General features: G+C 47.5%; 1 long non-coding RNA gene across 1 annotated transcript; it reads left to right on the top strand.

The window, feature by feature from the left end:
• The first annotated feature begins 5,698 nt into the window (after nucleotides 1–5,698).
• Nucleotides 5,699–6,577, top strand: LOC136486012 (uncharacterized). Its single transcript, XR_010766640.1, has 3 exons — nucleotides 5,699–5,856; nucleotides 5,931–6,320; nucleotides 6,405–6,577. It is a non-coding gene; the product is annotated as an uncharacterized lncRNA (long non-coding RNA).
• The last annotated feature ends 5,369 nt before the right edge of the window (nucleotides 6,578–11,946 follow it).

The raw sequence follows: 11,946 nt of genomic DNA, 5'->3' as shown, positions 1-11,946 counted from the left end.
GCCGACATCACTGTGCCTCCCTCGTCCCAAGCCGTCGAAGAGCTGCCCGCGCTCATCTCCACCCACACCGCGCTGTCTAGCTCACCGCCGCAGCGCCTCCCCACGCTCCTAGGCTTCTCTCGCGCGCCTCCACAGCCGTCGCGCCATCACCACAGCGCCTCCATTGCGCCAGATCCGCACGCCACCGCACCTGTGCGCCACAGCGCCTCCCAGCACCACCACAGCCGGACTTGCGCCGCCGCACCCGTGCTGCACTCCACCAGCGCCGGTAAGGCCTTACTCTAACGCCGTCGTGCCCTAACTCGCACTGCTTTTACAAGCATTGACTTCAAATTGCAACCAGGGCCATCGATTCATCGCGAACCCTAACCCTAGCGGTCCCAGTGATCCCTCGCGTGACGCTTCACCCCTTTTCTTCAGATCATCGGTTCATCAGGTAGCAAGCCAGTCGATTCAATTTCGTACCTACATTGCTTGCTCTCATAGGGTTTCGCATCTATTAGATATATCGTATTTATTTGTATATCTATCTATTCCATTGTGTAGCGAGTTGGTGTCGTTGAGGTGACAGGTGCTGTTGTCAGTTAACTCGGAGCCAAGCTCATGAGTACGGATCGAGGCCAAGCCTCGAAAGTGTTAGTGGACAGTTGATCTTGTCAGCGCCAGTGGTTCTAGTTAGATCAGATGGCTCGCACCAAGAATGTTGGTGGTGGTCCAGGAGATGATGATCGGAGGCCTCCGCCTCACCAGCCTACAGATCCTAAAGGCAAGGGGACGAAGAAGGTTGCATCAAAGAAGCGCAAGTACCTTGATGTAGAGACAGCGAGAGCAGCAGCAGTTGTAGAGGCCACAGAGCGTGCCGAGAGAGGAGGTGCCCGCAGTGGAGTTGTTATAGCAGATCATCTGTCACCAAAGGCGTAGAGCCGACTGGAGCATATTGAGCATCTTCATGGTGGTCCACCTGGGACTATCATGATGGCAGGACGACGTCTAGCTATTGAGGAGCCTCAGCCTTAGGGGGAGCCACAGCAGCAGCCTCAGCCATCACAGTAGACTCAGGAGCCTCAGACAGCATAGGAGACACAGGAGGGACAGCCGTCACAACAGTCTCAGGAGGGTGAGTAGGTCCAGCAGGCCAAGGAGATAGAGCAGGCACCACAGCCCCAGCTATGCCGCTCTGGTCGTACCTGTGTTCCAGTCTCACCGAGGCCACTGACACAGCGGAGGGGATCTCGTCCACCACCTTGACTTGAGGGCCGCCTCGGCCAAGCAGGTTCAGCAGCTTCACTTCGTGGAGTTTGATGTGTGGTTTCCACCCAGAAGGGATGAGAGAGCAGCAGAGGGTTTCTACACGTCACTGCAGGAGGATTTCTTTAATGCCTATCTGAATAGTGGAGCAGTCTTCAGATCTCAGAGAGTCTGCAGCATAGAGGCTATAGTCGCAGCAGCTAGAGAGCACATTCACCCCTACCTTGCATATCTACCAGGGCTGACAGATCTGATTGGCCGAACAGGATTGTATGTACCATCTTGGGTTCGGCAGTTCTATGCTTCGCTCTATATTGACCCGCATCATAACTTTATACACTTTGCATTTAGAGGCAGAGACTACAGGATGATGAGTCAGAGGGCCAAGGAGATACTGAGGCTACAGGAGCAGCCTATCAAGTTACATGAGGTATGTTATGGACAGCAAGAGCCTCCCAGGCGTCCTTATGGTGGTATGGTGCCCCCTACAGATCTTGTGCGCCATTGCTTCAAGGAGCCCTTTGGTGAGGGATCGAGGAGGAACCCCAGTGACCTTACTCCTACAGCTAGAGTGCTAGAGGCTATCATAAGGAGGACACTACTTCCCAGGATGGGATACAGAGAGGGCTTGACTCGCCTCCAGCTTTGGCTCCTCAACGCCCTGATGCAGCAGACAATGTTTGATATTTGGGACCTCCTTCTATCAGAGATGGAGGATACTATAGCTGAGGGCTTCAAGGGTCGCAGGCTGCTTCCATATGCACATTGGATCACATTCCTTATTCTCAAGGCTGTGTAAGTTAGGACACCAGAGATGGTTGTAGAGTACAGAGGTGCCACCACAGAGTTTCCAGCTTATAACATGGCACAAAGGATCAGGCATAGCACACCATAGGCACCTACTCAGCCTTGCCGTCGTCTAGATGTACCAGAGTCCGTAGCTCAGCAGGACGAGATTATCAGAAACATAGCAGCTACTGAGGAGGGGCAGCTTGAGGCTCAGGAGGAGAGGAGCGAGTCTAGTGACAGTTCGGATGACGACTACCTGCCTATTCCTCAGATGCCTCCACACAGACATGATGCAGAGGCCGGCAGTTCTAGCTCCGCTCCACCTGCACTGCAGACGGACCCTGCTTTGATTGCTATCCTTGAGCGGATGCAGTAGGATCAGGCTAGACAGGCTCAGGAGACCACTGCTAACTTTGCACAGTTTCAGGCTCATCAGGACGAGTTCCAGCGATAGCAGCAGGTCCTCCAGCAGCAGCAGCAGGAGTTACTCATGCAGCAGCAGCTTTTGGGATTCATGTAGCATGTAGTGACAGCCATTGGGGCCCCACAGCCACAGCTTTCGCCCCAGATTGGTCAGCCTACTACCACTATGACGACTCCAGCAGTACAGCCTAGTGGGCTTCAGAGTTAGGGACAGCCTCCAGCTCCGTTTGCTTCTCCCACAGTACAGGTGTCCCAGTGGTTATCCTCGCCAGTGGTAGCCCCGCGGTTCACACCACTTCAGACGGGCTTCACACCGGATCAGTCACCCTCGCTATTTGTGCCTGACACGTCAGTCTCCAGGAGTCTTGGAGCATCTTTTAGCGAGTTGACAGGGATGCCTACACCGCCACATATGTTTGCCCCAGGTCCTTCTATAGCAGCTCCTGTCGTCGTGACTACTCAGAGGCTTCCTTCTTCTGTCGCATCTTCAAATCCTACGACAGACATACCAGCAGCATCACAGGCTGCACCTGCCCCAGCTTAGACCCAGACCGCTTCAGCGATGCTTCTAGCCATAGAGGGTCAGTTAGTACAGAGCTCAGGGTCAGATGATGATGGCGCCTAGTTCCAGCTTGCTCCTCGTACCTCAGTGCCTGGCTCGTCCGCTACAGCCTCGCCGATCGACCCTTAGGTTTTGGTGTTTGACGCCAAAGGGGGAGAGGGTTCAAGTATGTAGACTCAGGGGGAGCGACTTTTAGGGGGAACCTAGTTAGCTATTAGTCTATTATATACATTTAGAGTCTTATTTGTGTGATACACTATTACTATTACGCATTCATGTGTTTACTTTGATGCATACTATTATATCTATGTGATAGTGATATCTACGTGATTGTGATATATGACATGTGTGCTCTCTACTTTGAATTCCTTTATATGTCATATCACTTGTGTTATGCTCATTTGCTTTTGCTTCCGCGCTTTACTCCGATGCAAATGAGCTTCACCACTTGTACTCATGCTTATTTCATATCTTTTGAGTACATCGTGTTGGCTTGGGTCATATAAGCTTGCCTAACTATTTTGTTCTTATTGACAAAAGCTTATATGAACCAAGCATGTCAAAAACCTCACTCTTTCACATACTCGAGGTGGTATTGTCATCAATCACCAAAAAGGGGGAGATTGAAAGCATCTAGGCCCCTAGTTGGGTTTTGGTGATTAATGACAATACAAGATTACTATGACTAATGTGTGTTTTGCAGAGGCAATAAGTTAGGTCATGATAATGGAGATCGATAGGGCGATCATGAATGTCATGCCCTATGATGGAAATCGTTTCAGTTTTCAAAGGATGGACGACAAGGTTAAGGATGACTAGTTCTAAGTGTCGATTGGAGTTGGAGAGACACTTAGAGTAGTTTAGGACTTTGTTTTTTCCTTTGGCCGTACTATTAAGGGGGGTATGGACGGGTAGCTTGACCTAGATGAGTCTAGTGAGTGAGGTGTGGTGCACACTTGCTAAGACTAGCACTAGGTAGCTCCACAACAGCCCTATGATCCTATGGAGCAAACTCCATTCACATATGATCGAGAGTTGGAAGTGAATGGAGGGTCAAATGCTGACTGGACGCTGCATCCGGTCGGACCGGACACTGGCTGCAGGGTCCGGTCAGTTCATTTGACCAAGGAGATTGCGTCTGGCGCGACCGGACGCTGAGTGGTCAAGTGACCGGACACTGAGGTCCAGCGTCCGATCGACTCCAGTAAGGTTCCAGAGAAGGAATTCTACGACCGGACGCGTCCAGTCAGTACTGACCGGACCCTGGGGGTTCAGCGTCCGGTCAAGTACAGTAAGGTTCCAGTGAGGGATATTTGCGACCGGATGCATCTGGTCAGTGGTGATCAGACCCTGCCAGCGTTCGGTCAACACTTAATCACTGGTGTGCGGGTTGAACTAACCGGAGCGTCCGGTCACCCCACAGAGGGTCATAACGGTTCGTTTTTCAGGCTACCTTATAAATAGAAGCTCCACTCGTGTGTGGAGTCACTTTTGCTCATTCCAACAGGTGAGAAACATGTTTGTGAGTGCCAAGAAGAGCAAGGTCCTAGTGAGGTGATTGAGATTTAAGAATCCAAGAGAGTAGCCTCATTAGTGAATCAAGAGTAGCAAAGTGTGCATCCACCATTCTCATTAGGCTTCGCATGGTCAAGTGAGAGTTCGTGCTTGTTACTCTTGGTGATCGCCATCACCTAGACGGCTTGGTGGTGATTGGGAGCTTGGTGATCACCCGGCGTAGCTTGTGGGTGACCCAACTCAAGTTATGAGCGGTTGTGGGTGATTCACCGTGACGGAGTGTCGAAGAATCAACCCGTAGAGAGCACTTGATCCTTGCGTAGATCAAGGGGGAGCTACACCCTTGCGCGGGTGCTCCAACGAGGACTAGTGGGGAGTGGCGACTCTCCGATACCTCGGCAAAACATCACCGCGTTTCTCTCTCTCTCTCTATTTACTTTGAGCATTTACTTTGAGCAATTCAATACTTGTTTTTACATTCATAGAATTGCCATGCTAGAGTAAGTTTGGAACATAGGTTGCAAGTCCTTTGTGCGTTAGATTAATAGAAACACTTTTCTAGGCACAAGGGGTTAATTGGGCTAACCGTAGGATTTAATTATTGCAAGAAAATTTAGAATTAGCCCAATTCACCCCCCCCCCCCTCTTGGGCATCTTGATCCTTTCAATGTCATGATATCATCTGTGGAGGCTGTGATAAAAATTTGAGAAGGTTTCGCGCAAGTTGTCACGTACGATGCTTGCAAACCAAAGAATCTGATTCACCATCGTCGTCGTCATAGTATTACTAGTAGTTGCGGTAGTAGTAGTGGTAGAGTAGGAGTGGTGGTAGTCGTAGGAGTCGTAGGAGTACTGGTAGTCGTAGGAATCGTAGGAGTCATAGTAGTGGTGGTAGTCATAGGAGTCGTAGGATCAGGCCCGTAGGGTATTCAACAACAACGCGGAGCGGGTGAAGCAAGAGCTGTGGGTAAGTCTTTCTCACACTACATTGCTCAATACATCGCATTCATTGGACATTCTTGAAATAATGAATGGATACATCGTGTTTGTATGCAGGTAAATACAGAACATTAATACTGATTCCTTTTGAGATTAAGTAGGCTTAATTTCATCTTATGATATGTCATGTACTTGATGGCCTGTAGATGATTTCTTATTGGTGCGTCGTGCATCCCTAGTGCTGGGTACAGATGGTGGACAAGTGGTGCTCACGCGAGTGGGAGGAGACGCACAGCTTGTGCCGGGAGCGGCGTTTGATGATGCCAGGTGTAGCACACCATCAAGGCAACCGCAGCCTCAGCGGATACGTAGAAACATGGGTACGCGAATTCATTTATTTATTCTAACGCTCAATTCTGTATGATTTCTAATCATCTTGTTGTTTTTCTCACAGTCAGCGTCACATGATGGCCAGGCTTGCTCCATCTTCAAGGCATTTGTTATGGCCCACAAGGGCAAGGCGACATCCGACGTCGACTACAACCCGAAGGACGGGCTCGAGGCGTACAACAATGCGACTGTCCACCACCGCCTCAGTGAGTACACATCGATGGCAAGAGAGGTACATGGGCCAGAGTATGATCCGAGCATCGAGGACCTTGATGGAGAAGTCGTCATGAGGGTGGGAGGAGGCAAGAAGCATGGGCGGTACTGGATTGGCGATGGTGCAATCGACTTGGCCGCTACTCCTAGTCTCTCCTAGATTCAAGCAAGCAGCATGAGCACGAGCCCGGCCATACGACCTCGGTAGGACACTTCACACCACCGGGTGGAGGCACTTGAGGTTATTCCTGGTTTATTCGTCGTTCATTGCTTTTTTTATACCTTTCCTTTGCATTATTGTAACATTGGGGTGAATATATTGTAGGCCCAGCTGGAACAAGAGAGGAGGATACGGGAGCAGATGCAGGCGAAGATGGAGAGGGTGGAGGCCGAGCGGGAGGCCGAGCAGCGGAGGATGGCGGAGATTCTTCAGTACATGCAAAGTCTTGGCGTCGCTACGGGTGTAGTTCCGCCACCTTCGCTATTCGCTCCACCTCCACCTCCTCACTATTCTACTCCTATGAGTATTGTAGTTTTAGTTTGTATGTTCATGCTTATGGTCAAACCTAGTGGAGTATGAAAGTTTTATTCATGTATGGTATATATTTATCTTGTCTCACACATGCAATCTCTTCTCCTTTGTGCAGAATCAATCGGCGGCATCGAACGATCCTCATGCTTCAGCGAATCCTTCACCAAACTAGTCTCATTGGCCATCTGGTTAAGATTCTTGTAGTTGTTAATGGTACTTCTATTTGCAATTGTGGTTGTAGATGTTGGAGCACTTGGATTACTTGTGAACTTATTTGTGATATATTGTGAGACATGTGACGTTTGTGATATATATGTGACGTTTTTTATATATATGTGGTGTTGGTGATATATATGTGTTGCTGATGATATAAATGTGATGTTGGTGATGTTTGTTATATATATCTTCTGTTTGTTTGGATGGGATGTAAAAAACAAATAAAAAATACTTTTCAGTCACTTTGCCGAGTGCAATGGTGTCACACCCAATTTTAAGGATAAAATTGAATGCATAATACTCATGTGTGCGCAGGAAACAGTCACACACACAAGTCGACAAATCATATAAAGTATCATCATGGTGTCTCTTACATCAGATCCATAATACAACTTAGTCTTACATCACACAGCGGAAAATAAAAGATAATAAACTCTCGTGGGCTTCATCACAGGGAAGGTCAACTGGTTGACCACAAGCCTAAAAATCCTCGAGGAATTCCTCATACCCGTTGTCATCTGTTACCCATCCGAGATTTTTATCCAAATAAAGAAAATAAACAAGTGTAAGTACATTCCGTACTTAACAAGCTAACATGGGGTTATGAAGCTCAAAAAGGGTTGACTCTAGTTTACTGCAGTTAGCATTTTTAGTACGACAAGCTTTTATTATCAAATATTATCAAATTATGCTTAAGCTCCCATTTAAACCCATAAGAACATATATCAAGGTCAAGTGTACCATATATCATCATAGAACAACTTAAATGATCATCATCAAGTATCCAGTTATTCTGTGAGTTTTCCGGGCAGCTCGTGACCGTGAGCACGGCTGTTATAACAGTTTGTTACCCTCTGTAGAGGTGGTGCACATTCACCGCGAGTCGTGATTCTCATATGCCCGGGTTAATTACTCCCATGTCACTGCCAAGGTGAGCGGGCAGGGTACACTATGAAGCCATTTCATAGGTTTCGCTAACAAGTTAGGGCCGCTAGGTTTCCTTGGCAGGCAGATGTAGGAACCCCCCTTTCCTATGGCACATATCCATCGCGGCTATACTCATAGGAACAGAGGCAGCCCTATACCCAACGTGGCAAGCCCCATTTACGCCAAAAAGGTAACCTCTAACTAGCTAGAAAAGATCCTATTACTGAGCTAAAGTCAGAGCCATATGACTCTCCCGGTTGCACTGTCAGTCCCAGCTTTTGCCGACAGATAAGTCCTTATGGAGGGCTGGGAGCAACATGAACAAAGGTCATTTGCACTTTCGCCCTATGCAACAATTGTTATAAATCATGTGAAACTCTTTGTTCCATAGAATCATTCATCATCATGTATATCAAGTTTAGTTAGAGCACTAGCAATCTATCCATATGCATTTAACCCATAGGAGACAAGGAACAGGATAAACAATCACTAGGATGTCCTTACGGGTATCAAAATTAGACACATACAAATGAGTAATTGATTAAAGTGAAATAGGACATCAAGGTAGGCCCATGCGATACTTGCCTTGGTTCACAAACTCGTGCTGGTCCTGCTGGTCGTCGAAGAGTTCTTGGTCTCCAACATTTTCCTCACCGTCTGAACGCGACCAACACGGCAACATACAACATTCCAAAAGCATTCATGCAAAGCAAACATTCCTATCATTAGAACAGTACACCAACAGTATTGAAAACAAGATAAAATGTTTGTAAAAATAATCTACGTCTCGCTACGATCATGTCAACGCGAAGTTCACGAAAAACGGAGCTAAAATGCGAAAGTTATGATTTAAACGGGTTTTCCTATAGCAATATATTTAATTAAATCTAACCATGAATTTAAAAAGTTCCAAACTTGACTAACAGTGGTTCTAACATGTAGGTTATGGAATTATGAAGCTAACGCGATTTGAATGGATCAATTCGGAGCTAAAACGATAATTTTATAAGCGAAACAGTTCAAATGGCATTTCTGTGAATACTGAAAACGTATTTTTGACTTAAGCCGTGAAGTTTACGCTTTCCAAACGAGATTGCGCATTCGGGGAACTACGCCTTGGACTGCGGGTTAGGACTTAGAAAAGTCTAGGGTCTCTTTTGCAAATGAACGGATCGGATTTGATCAGAGGAGGGAGAGATGAAGGTGGCCGGCCGGAATAGTGACACCGGCGGTGAGGCACCATTACTGGCGGCATGGAGGTCTCGGGCGCGCACGGTTAGGGGGCTAGGGTTCACCAAATGAAAAACCGAGAGCACTGGGGTATGCGGGGGAAGAAGGGGGTCTCGGCCATGCCGATACGGCGACCGGAAAACGCGGATAGCGCGGTGGCCGCCATGGCCGGCGGCCAAGGCTTGTGGAGCTCGCGGCCAGGGCATCTAGAAGCCAAGAAAAATGAAACAAGTGGTACCGGGAGATAGAGGGAGGCCAGGGGATTCTCACCGAGGGGAAGAAGGAGGACGGGGAAGCTCGGCGGTGGCGGTCCGTGCGAAGGTGTAGTCGGCGGACCTCGGTGCGGCTGCTGCGGTGGTTCCCGAGCACGGCGAGCGCGAGAGAGAGCGGGGCACAGCAGGGGCACGCGGGGGGGAAGGCTCAGCTGCTATTTAACAGGGCCGAGGAGCGGGGGGGGGGACGCTCCCACGACACCCATCGTGGGTGGCGGTTGCTACAGCGCTGGGAGCGGGCGGTTGCCGAGCCGCGCGGGGAAGGGGACGGCGCCGACAAGTGGGGCCAAGCGGTCAGCGGCTGCGGGCGCGAGGAAGGCGCGGCGGCTGGGCTGGCTACGGTGCTGGGCCGACGCCTTGCAGGCCGCGCGAGGCTGGGCGTGGGCGGAGGGAGGAAACAGCGCAGCTGGGCCGGCGCGGAGGAATGGGCCAGCAGGCCGAAGGAGCTGGGCCACGGGCCAAAAATCAAGAAGGGAGGGAAAAATGGATTCTTCTTTTTTTTTCTTTTTCTACACTTTTCCAAATCTATTTTTAAATTCAAATTTCAATTCTTTTTGAAATCTTTAACAAATTCCAAGCATTCACAAAATGATATGCAGCAGCATGTATGCATCAAAAAGTTTCTAACCTTATTTTTAAATTTTAATTCCACAAAATTTATTATTTTCCTATCTTTTAATGCACACACATTTGCTTAAATAAATCATATTTACTAATTTTAAAAGAATGCAAATTTTAGGATGTTACAATTCTACCCCCCTTAAGATGAATCTCGTCCTCGAGATTCGGGTGATTGCTTACTCAAACAGTTGGGGATAAGTCTTTCTCAGATCCTCTTCTCTTTCCCAGGTAGCCTCATCCTCTGTATATCGATTCCACTGTACCTTGCACATCTTTATAGTTCGGCTTCTTGTAACTCTTTCGGCAGTTTCCAAGATCTTTATCGGATACTCTTCATAAGTAAGATCTTCCTTGACAGCAAGTTCTTCTAAAGGAATCTGCTCTTCTGGTACCCTCAAACACTTTTTCAATTGGGAAACATGGAACACGTCGTGCACACCTGACAAACTCTCAGGCAGTTCCAACTGATAAGCTACTTCTCCACGTCTCTCTAGGATCTTAAAAGGTCCTATATACCTTGGTGCTAATTTTCCCTTCATATTGAATCTTCTCACACTTCTCATTGGTGACACCTTCAAGTACACATGATCACCAATCTCGAAAGTTAGCTCTCTTCTGTGAGTATCAGCGTAACTCTTCTGTCGGGACTGAGCTACTCTCAAATTGTCTCTAATCATTCTCACTTGTTCTTCCGCGTCTCTACGGACATCGGGTCCAAACACTTGAGTTTCTCCAGTCTGATTCTAGAACAAAGGCGTTCTACACTTACGTCCATACAACGCCTCGAAAGGTGCCATCTTGAGACTCTTCTGATAACTGTTGTTATACGAGAACTCTGCGTAAGGCAGACTCTTATCCCAACTATCACCATACTGAAGTGCACAAGCTCTCAACATATCTTCCAAAATCTGGTTGATCCTTTCAGTCTGTCCATCAGTTTGCGGGTGGTAAGCAGAACTGAAATTCAACTTTGTTCCCAAAGATCTATGTACTTTATGCCAGAATTGCGATGTAAATTGGGTGCCTCTATCCGACACAATTTTCTTGGGAACACCATGTAAGCACACTATTCTTTCCATGTACAACTCTGCTAATCTTGCACCATTATAGGTAGTCTTGACTGGTAAAAAGTGAGCAACCTTGGTGAGTCGATCCACTATTACCCATATTGAATCATAACCTCTTTGAGTGCGAGGCAGTCATACAATAAAATCCATACCAACTTCTTCCCATTTCCATTCAGGAATCTTCATTGGTTGTAGTAACCCTGTAGGTCTTTGATGCTCAGCTTTCACTCTTTGACAAGTGTCACACAAAGCCACATATTCTGCCACATCTCTCTTCAAACCATACCACCAATACTTCTCCTTGAGATCCAAGTACATCTTGGTACTTCCGGGATGTATAGAGTAAGCAGACTCATGGGCCTCTTGCAGAATTGCATCTCGGATAGCTTTCACTTCTGGTACACATATCCTTTTCCTGAACCAAAGAGTACCATTCTCATCCATTCTGAATCCGGGTGCCTTTCCAAGCACTACATTCTCTACTATCTCTTTAAGTTTTTCATCCTCCAATTGACCTTTGTGTATCTCTTTTTCCAAAGTAGGCTCTATCACCAATTCCATTGCATTAGTGACCAGGCTCAAGTTGAGATACTCCATTTCAGCACACAACTTTGCTGACATAGATGTTATCTGAAGTCCATTGGCATAGCTCTTTCTGCTAAGTGCATCAGCTACGACGTTTGCCTTTCTCGGGTGATAATGCACTTCCAAATCATAGTCTTTGATCAATTCCAACCAACGACGTTCTCTCAGATTCAGATCTGATTGGGTAAAGATATACTTCAAACTCTTATAATCAGTATAGATATCACTCTTATGTCCAATCAGATAATGTCTCCAGATCTTCAAAGCATGAACCACAGCTGCCAATTCCAAGTCATGAGTAGGATAATTCAACTCATGCTTCCTCAATTGTCTAGATGCATATGCCACCACTCTTCCTTCTTGCATAAGCACACATCCAAGACCCAAATGGGATGCATCACAATATATAGAGAAGTT

Source organism: Miscanthus floridulus, chromosome 10 (genome assembly GCF_019320115.1).
Source record: "Miscanthus floridulus cultivar M001 chromosome 10, ASM1932011v1, whole genome shotgun sequence".
NCBI classification, from domain to species: domain Eukaryota; kingdom Viridiplantae; phylum Streptophyta; class Magnoliopsida; order Poales; family Poaceae; genus Miscanthus; species Miscanthus floridulus.
The sequence above is the reverse complement of the archived record's forward strand: the minus strand, read 5'-3'. Positions and strand labels throughout refer to the sequence as shown.